This window comes from Ranitomeya imitator, chromosome 5, assembly GCF_032444005.1.
Source record: "Ranitomeya imitator isolate aRanImi1 chromosome 5, aRanImi1.pri, whole genome shotgun sequence".
Taxonomy (NCBI): Eukaryota; Metazoa; Chordata; class Amphibia; order Anura; family Dendrobatidae; genus Ranitomeya; species Ranitomeya imitator.
Window position 1 is genome coordinate 656245708 of NC_091286.1, and position 9121 is coordinate 656254828.

Here is a 9121-nt window from a genome sequence, read left to right on the forward strand (position 1 = left end):
ACGTCCAATGACTCACCGTGGTCCAGTCTATAGCTTACCTCTTCATAAAAACTGATTAGATTGGTTTGACAGGAGCGATTTCTCATAAACCCATGCTGATATGGAGTTAAACAGTTATTCTCATTGAGATAATCCAGAATAACATCCCTCAGAAACCCTTCAAATATTTTACCAACAATAGAGGTTAGACTTACTGGCCTATAATTTCCAGGTTCACTTTTAGAGCCCTTTTTGAATATTGGCACCACATTTGCTATGCGCCAATCCTGCGGAACAGACCCTGTCGCTATAGAGTCCCTAAAAATAAGAAATAATGGTTTATCTATTACATTACTTAGTTCTCTTAGTACTCGTGGGTGTATGCCATCCGGACCCGGAGATTTATCTATTTTAATCTTATTTAGCCGGTTTCGCACCTCTTCTTGGGTTAGATTGGTGACCCTTAATATAGGGTTTTCATTGTTTCTTGGGATTTCACCTAGCATTTCATTTTCCACTGTGAATACCGTAGAGAAGAAGGTGTTTAATATGTTAGCTTTTTCCTCGTCATCTACAACCATTCTTTCCTCACTATTTTTTAAGGGGCCTACATTTTCAGTTTTTATTCATATTATATTACTTCCTGCAATTTTGCAAGATTTTCTGTGTGACCTCCACCCATTGCTATATACATTGTTTATGTATTGTTTTTGTATATTTTTTATATTTGTTATATATATTTTTTTAAACTTTTCTGGCACAATGACACAAGAATTTCAGGGAATTGCCTATATTCCTTAAAGGGGAATCATTACCTTGCACATGCCCATTGGTGGCACTTATATGAATTGTGTTTATGGGTTTACTTTTATTATATATACTGTCCTGATTCGCACAACAGTCTGTTTTATATTAAAAATTACTTTTTTCTGTATTGCTACTATTAGTTAATAAAGATATTATTTTATAATCCAGTTTGGTCTCCCTGGTGCATCCATAATACTGGTGTTTTTTTTTTTTTATTATTCTAAGTATGATAGATGCAATACTCTAGGGTTTGAAAGCATGCAGTCTGTATGATACTTCTTTCCAAGAAGAATGGGAAAAAAATACACTTACAATGTTCCCGTAGCCTGTTGCTCTTAGTTACTGCTCAAAATGAATAAGAATATTCTCAGCTATGCCAAGAATTGGATAAAGCAAAAACAGAATTATCAATAAGACTAACGGAAAATCAAAACAAGAACTTTATGAATAAATTGGAGAGAAAATGGACTTTGCTACAACTAGAAATTAAACTACAGAAAAAAGAAAAATTTCTAAGAGACAAGAACGATTTTGATATGGGGCAAGTGTTTACGTGGAATAAGAATAAAAAACACTTCACATTTTTTAATAAAAATCGCATACAAAAAGGTAACAAGAGTTATAAGAAAAAGAAACAAGACGGCTGGATCACAGATTCGGAATCAAGCGCTGCTGAAGATTCAGGTGAAACTAGTTCTATCACCTCGGCAAAGATAGCTCCATTAACCCCTTTAGAAAGAAAACCAGAAGAGGGAGAAGAAAACGCAGCCATCAGGAGAAAGCGCAAGCAAGTCTCATGGAGGAAATAAAAAAAAAAAAAATGATGAACTAAAAAAAGACGAACTGCAAATAATAAATTTATCAAAAAGAACTTTGAGCGCTGACCATATCTCCCTATTATCTAAAGGACTCAATTACTGTCTACCAGAGACTTTTGATTTAACAAACTTTAAAATAGATTTATTTAAGTGTGAGAAAGCTTTATTTGCATAATTTTTTTCATAAGGAGAAAAAACAAATTGTTGATGCTTCCAGCTTAAATACAGAACCGGATACCTCTCCCATATTCGAAAATACGATAGGATCGCTAGGATTTATGGTGTACCCATTTCAGGATATAGCGGATAAAGATCAATCAGCATTGCTGCTTAGTTTGAATGATCCCTCTGTGTTACAACCTACTAGTATAAAAAAATACATCCAATCCTCAGATAAAACCATTTAGAGGTGGAGCTCAATTGCGGTTTATGCCCCCGTCTCTCCTGGTAACGTCATCGACCTTTTTCAGGAACTTATAATAAAAGATGTAGAAGCAATTCTATATCAAACACCTAACAGAAATTTGAGTAATAAAGAATTATCAGCGCTAAAAGAATTGCAAAAATGGGACGATGTCGTCACCAGGAGGGTGGATAAAGGTGGCAATATCGTGGTACTAGATAGGGATTATTATATAAAAGAAGCTCGTACACAGTTAGGAGATCAGACTACTTATTGTTAGGGTTGAGCGAAACGGGTCGGCCATTTTCAGAAGTCGCCGACTTTTGGCAAAGTCGGGTTTCATGAAACCCGACCCCTGTGTGGGGTCGGCCATGAAGTCGGCGATCTTCTGAATCTGGAATCAGAATTCCGATACCAATTCCCGATATGTTTAAGATATCGGGAATTGGTATCGGAATTCAGATTTAAGTGTAAAATAAAGAATAAAATTAAAAAAATATTGCTATACTCACCCTCGGACGCGCCCTGGTTGTAACCCGCAGCCTTCCTTCCTATCAGCGCTTGAAGGACCTTTCGATGACGTCACGCTTCTGATTGGTCGCATGACGCCCATGTGACCGCTCATGCGACCAATCACAAGCCGCGACGTCATCGAAAGGTCCTACAAGCGCGAATTCTTATGAAGGAAGGCTCCCGGTTACAACCATGGCGCGTCCGAGGGCGAGTATAGCAATATTTTTTATCTTTATTCTTTATTTTACACATTAATATGGATCGCAGGGCCTGAAGGAGAGTTTCCTCTCCTTCAGACCCTGGGAACCATTAGAAACCCAATGCACTGCATTGGGTTTCGTGTTTCGGCCGACCCCGACTTTTCTATAGGATCGGCTGATTTCACTCAACCCGACTTTTGAAAAAGTCGGGTTTCGTGAAATCTGACCCTATAAAAACAAAAGTCGCTCAACCCTACTTATTGTGTTTTACCCAATAACCCCACTCAAGATTACAAAACAAAATTGAGATCTTTACTTAGTATTCCCTTCTCTACATATTTTCTATCAAAAAAACGTGCAGAAAGTCTGTTGCCAGAATACCCGCAATTCCCATACTGGTATACTATACCGAAGGTCCATAAGTGTATAAAAGAACCACCAGGGAGACCTATAATCTCCGGGATCAATTCAGTCACAGAATCTTTATCTCAATACATTGATTGGCTGCTGAAACCATTGTTACAATCTATTCCCTCTTACATTAAAGACTCAGGAGATTTAGTATTAGCCCTTAAAGAGATAGATTGGCAACCTACATTTTCATTGACATCTATTGATGTAGTAAATTTATATACCCGCATCCCAAAAGAAAAAGGTGTACAAGCTATTCAGAGAATTCTACTAAATAGAGAATTGGATCCAGACAATCTCATTTATTTCAGACAGTTTAGATTTCATTTTATCCCATAATTCTTTTAAATTCATGGATAAATGGTACAGACAATTAATTGGTACCGCAATGGGTACGCCCACCTCTTGCACTTCTGCAAATCTTTTTTTGTCGGCTTTTGAGGATACATACATTAATATTAAAAATACATTCTTGAAGCATATCTGCTTCTTCACAAGATTTGTGGATGATATTATGATAATATGGGATGAAAATGAAGCCGAGTTTAATGAATTTATAGAATACCTAAACGTCTCTAATACAGATAATATGATGCTCACATCATGCTATGGAGCCAGCAGTCTCGAGTAAAAATAGATCTAGTTTAAGGAGAAATAATAACGAAGGTTTTCAGGAAATAAACCGCAACAAATAACTTGTTACATTTTGATAGCGATCACCCGGTTCATACTAAGAGAGGGCTGGTCTATAGCCAAATGGTCAGATTATGTAAAATTAATAGTGACAATAAAATATTTGATGAACAGATCAGCGAGTTAAAAATCACGTTTTGTGAATAGGGGCTATCCCCAATATATATTGAGAGAAGCTGAAAACCGCATTAATAAATTCTCAGAGATTTCTTGAAAAGAAAGAGAAAGAATAAAGAACCTATCATAGAAAAAAGTGATATGGATAGATTTTCTTTTTGTTTTAAACATACTAATCTAGATAATATACATGCCTCTATACGTAAAAATTGGCATGTGTTACAAACAGATAAAGATCTTGTGTCTATCCATAGTAGCGCTCCTAAATTTGCATATAAGCGTGCTCATAATTTGTCAGACTTATTAGTGCATAATAGAATCTCAGTTCCTAGAAACTCCTGGTTTACTAATAATGCACCGGTAGGAAATCACAGGTGCGGTAATTGTAGATTCTGTCATCTCCACATAACGCACAACCCTATCCAAATTGGTTCTATTACACACCACGTTCAAGATTTTATTTTTTGTAAAAGTAAATTTGTTGTATATGCTCTTTTCTGCCCCTGCCGATATTTTTATATCGGAAAAACAAAGACCGTTGGTAATAAGATTTAAAGAACATTATAATTCGATCATAACGGGAAAAGGTTGCTTAAAGGTACCGTCACACTAGACGATATCGCTAGCGATCCGTGACGTTGCAGCGTCCTCGCTAGCGATATCGTCCAGTGTGACAGGCAGCAGCGATCAGGCCCCTGCTGTGCTGTCGCTGGTCGGGGAAGAAAGTCCAGAACTTTATTTGGTCGCTGGACTCCCCGCAGACATCGCTGAATCGGCGTGTGTGACACCGATTCAGCGATGTCTTCACTGGTAACCAGGGTAAACATCGGGTAACTAAGCGCAGGGCCGTGCTTAGTAACCTGATGTTTACCCTGGTTACCATCCTAAAAGTAAAAAAAACAAACACCACATACTTACCTACAGCCGTCTGTCCTCCAGCGCTGTGCTCTGCACTCCTCCTGTACTGGCTGTGAGCGTCGGTCAGCCGGAAAGCAGAGCAGTGACGTCACCGCTCTGCTTTCCGGCCGCTGTGCTCACAGCCAGTACAGGAGGAGTGCAGAGCACAGCGCTGGAGGACAGACAGCGATAGGCAAGTATGTAGTGTTTGTTTTTTTTACTTTTAGGATGGTAACCAGGGTAAACATCGGGTTACTAAGCGCGGCCCTGCGCTTAGTTACCCGATGTTTACCCTGGTTACCTGCATCGTTGGTCGCTGGAGAGCGGTCTGTGTGACAGCTCTCCAGCGACCAAACAGCGACGCTGCAGCGATCCGGATCGTTGTCGGTATCGCTGCAGCGTCGCTAAGTGTGACGGTACCTTAAGACTAATTCAGCATGTGAAAGAAAAACGAATCCTAACCTATTGAATTTTGCTGGCATAGAAATTGTGAAGTATCCCCCACAGGGAGGTGATCAGAATAGATAATTACTTCAAAAAGAAGCCAGATGGATTCTTAATACTAATGCGCAAGGACCAATAGGTTTAAACGACAAGCTTGACATGTCGGTGTTTTTGTAGTGAATAAATAAGGTCAGAAGAAATATATGCTACATAAGCTAGTCTATAACAGCTTTTAGTGTTATAAATCTGCAATTTGATTACTTATTTTTGCACAAATGAATTCACTAATCTTGTTTCTTTGTGAATAAGCACAATTGTATTATATGCATGCATGTCAGATATCCTTTAAAAGGAAATGACGTGTGGTAATTATCACCTGGACCCGTTGAAGCACAAGCCGTGCGAAACGGCCGTCGTCCACACTCCATCCCCGCACCCTCTTGCAGACCTGATGTCCTAACGGATGTATTAACATTTTTGTCCAATAAAGAGCATGATTACACAAACTACGATAAGGGTGAGTGCCACATTCATGCTTCTTCTGCTACGTTGTTAACTAAGCTACATGCTACTAGTGCCGAGCACCAGACCCAGAGCTTTCGCGACATCTGCGATTCGGTTGCTCATTAGTGAGATCAAGTCCAGTGGAGCTTGTTCTGCTCTAGTGCCATCCTCTACTTTCTTTTTGTTAGTCTTATAATATACTATGCCTAATGATAACTTTTTGTACATGACTTGGTGTTATAATAACCATTGCTCCTGCTTGTTATGATTACTTATGGTGTAATCGCCGATTGTTTAAAACTCTTTGTTGTGGATATATGTGCATCAATAAAATGTGTCATTTGTTAAGGTGATCCCTGCTTTGATGTAGGTCTTCTTGTCTTGGTTGCTTATTGATTCTGTATAAAGACATACTGCAGGAGGATCCCGTTAATACTTGTAAATTATTTAATTGATGGTGCCGTCCTTGATCCAAGACTATATTGACTGTAGTAATGAGTTAACGTCCTTGGATGAGCATCCTCGTGTGCACCGATGTCACACACCGAGCAGCATGTTCATCCAGAAAGGATTACTCTCGCCCTTCAGTACTGCCTTGGTGACTGGCGTAATAGTTCATAGCTCACTTCATGGTAAAACAGGTTCTCAGTTCTAGATGAGAGGCATGTCACTCACAGCAGTATTATTTTCTATATCAGTTGGATTATGCAGTATGATTACAGTAGAAAAAATTTAATTTCATGTTTTCCCCACATTTTTATCTCACCTGTAGTTTGGATTTCCACCTGTCATTTTACCGTACAATGTTCTAAGAAAATTAAAGCAAAAATAGATCTCTAAATTGTCTAATAAAGAACAAGCCCTTATTTGTCAACAAGTAAATCTAATTTTTATTTTATTTTCAAGGTATGGAATGGGGTTTGTGCTTTCCATAGAGCCGTATATTCTTTATGTCACTACTAGGACATTCGATTTCCCCTTTAGACGGTTTTTTAACAAACAGAAAACCCATTTTAGGAATTTCTACTTTCTCTTTTCACCAGAAAATGACCATCGACACCCGACGATCATCCATTTTATAAGAATTTCGTATGGTACATTTAATTTATTTTTTTTTGCACACCACAGAATCGACCCTTAGCATACCATCATTTAGGACAAGGATCATCTTCTGCCTACCATTTCTATTTGTATTAACTACATTTTCTTTTAAATCCATAAAAAAAGAAACCCTAAAACTGAATGACAAATGTGGATCATGGTGAACATTTTCCACGAGTGTCCATCCAGTGTGTCTCCAGATACAGAGTCATTATCTTTACACCCCTCAATCTTATGGAGTGTGCTGACCATTACTTTCTGACCCAGGATGTGTCTCTTGCAGGATACCTTCATTTTCTCTGGTGTAAGTATTTTACAATCTTTAGGTGTTTTGAACAGTCAGCATCGAATTTGCCAGTTTTGTTTTTAGAATTGGCCTCAAGAAGTCTGGTTAGTAATGGGTTATTTATCTAAAGATCTTGTATTCTCCTGGCATAGTCATCTCCAACCTCTCTAGTGGTTGCCAGCCTCCTAGCATGCCCATTTAGTGTGCTGGGATCAGTGGTTTGGGGAGGACACTAGAGCTGTAGTTTGGGGGATCGGTATTCGAGATTAGCTTCATAATTAGTAAATTTAGAGGGAATATCTATCTTAATTTGAAAATGTGTTTAAGGTTTTCTTCTACTTTTTCAGTTGGGAATTCCAGAATGACGATGAAGTGTTGTGTGTTACGGTTGAGTTCTAGATTGCATGTGCAGTAATTCACTGGTGCAGAGATCCTGACAGCTGATACATGGTGTCCAATCCAGGGACGGCACATATCGGGCAGTGGTTGTATGATCCCAGACATGTATGTTTGACTCTAAAAAGCTGCGCTGAAGACTAGTCTCAAGCGGCTTCTTCCAGCCCGCTGCCAGTGACTGACTATGCATGCATATAGGGAGGGACCAGTCAATTCCTGACAGGTGATGGAAAGAAGCCGCTGGGAATTCGCCTGTTTGAATAGTCTAAAAGCCTCTAGGGAAAGAACTGCACTGTAAAGTGCGACTAGTCTGACAGGCGGGTGCTCGGCATCTTCTTACTGCCACCTGCCCTGGATTGATGGCGCTGCTCGGTCCTTAACGGCTTTTAAAGTAGGTTTAAAATGTTGCATTATTTCAGAGTCCAACATACCTGGCTGATATCACACATGGGCAGCACGTGTCAGACACTGGATGTATCAGCCGTCAGGTTCATGTTAATATATCAATTTCCAGCTTTCGTAACTCAGTGCAGATTGACAGATGACACTGGTTTGTTTTCTAAATCCCCACGGATGTGAGACGTGGGGGCAGGTGTGGGAACCTTCGGACTGCACAGGAAGACTTCCCCCTGCCCAGTCCAGCTTGCTTGGTACATGTCAGTAATAACCATGTAACCAGTAAATTGGAAAGGACAGAGGACGTCATCATCCTTCAATGTCAGTTCTTATAGTGGATTCATTATTTCTGCCCAAATAAAATAAGTAATATCTGATACACGTCTGCGCTGTACCATGAAATGACCATAGTAAATGCAGATTAGTTAATTTCTCTTTTTTTTAGAAATCATAGAAAACATGATTTAATTGTTTAATCCCTTCAACCCAAAGCCTGTTTTCAAATTCTTGACCAGGCCATTTTTTCAATTCTGACCACTGTCACTTTATGAGGTCATAACTCTGGAACACCTCAATGGATCCTGGTGATTCTGAGAATGTTTTCTCGTGACATTGTACTTTAGGATATAGGTCCAATAACTTGCGTTTTTTTGAGAGAAAAAAAAATGGAAATTTGATTAAAATTCGGAGGATTTCACAATTTTCAAACTTTCAGTTTGTGCCCTTAAATTAGAGAGTCCCATCACACAAAATTGTTAAACAAAACAACATTTCCCACATGTCTGCTTTACATCAGCAACATTTTGGAAACTTTTTTTTTGGAAGTTATATGACAGAAAGTGCCCAAAGGTGACACCATTCTAAAAACTTCACCCCTTAAGGTGCTCAAAACCACATTCAAGAAGTTTATTAACCCTTCTGGTGTTTCACAGGAATTTTGGAAATCTTTAAAAAAAAAAAATTGAACATTTAACTTTTTTGCACAAAATTACTTCAGATCCAATTTGTTTTATTTTACCAGGCGTACCAGGAAAAATTGGACCCCAAAAGTTGAACTTTGTCCCGAGTAGGCTGATACCCCATATGTGGGGGTAAACCAATGTTTGGGCGCATGGCAGAGCTCGGAATGGAAGGAGCGCCATTTGACTTTTCAACG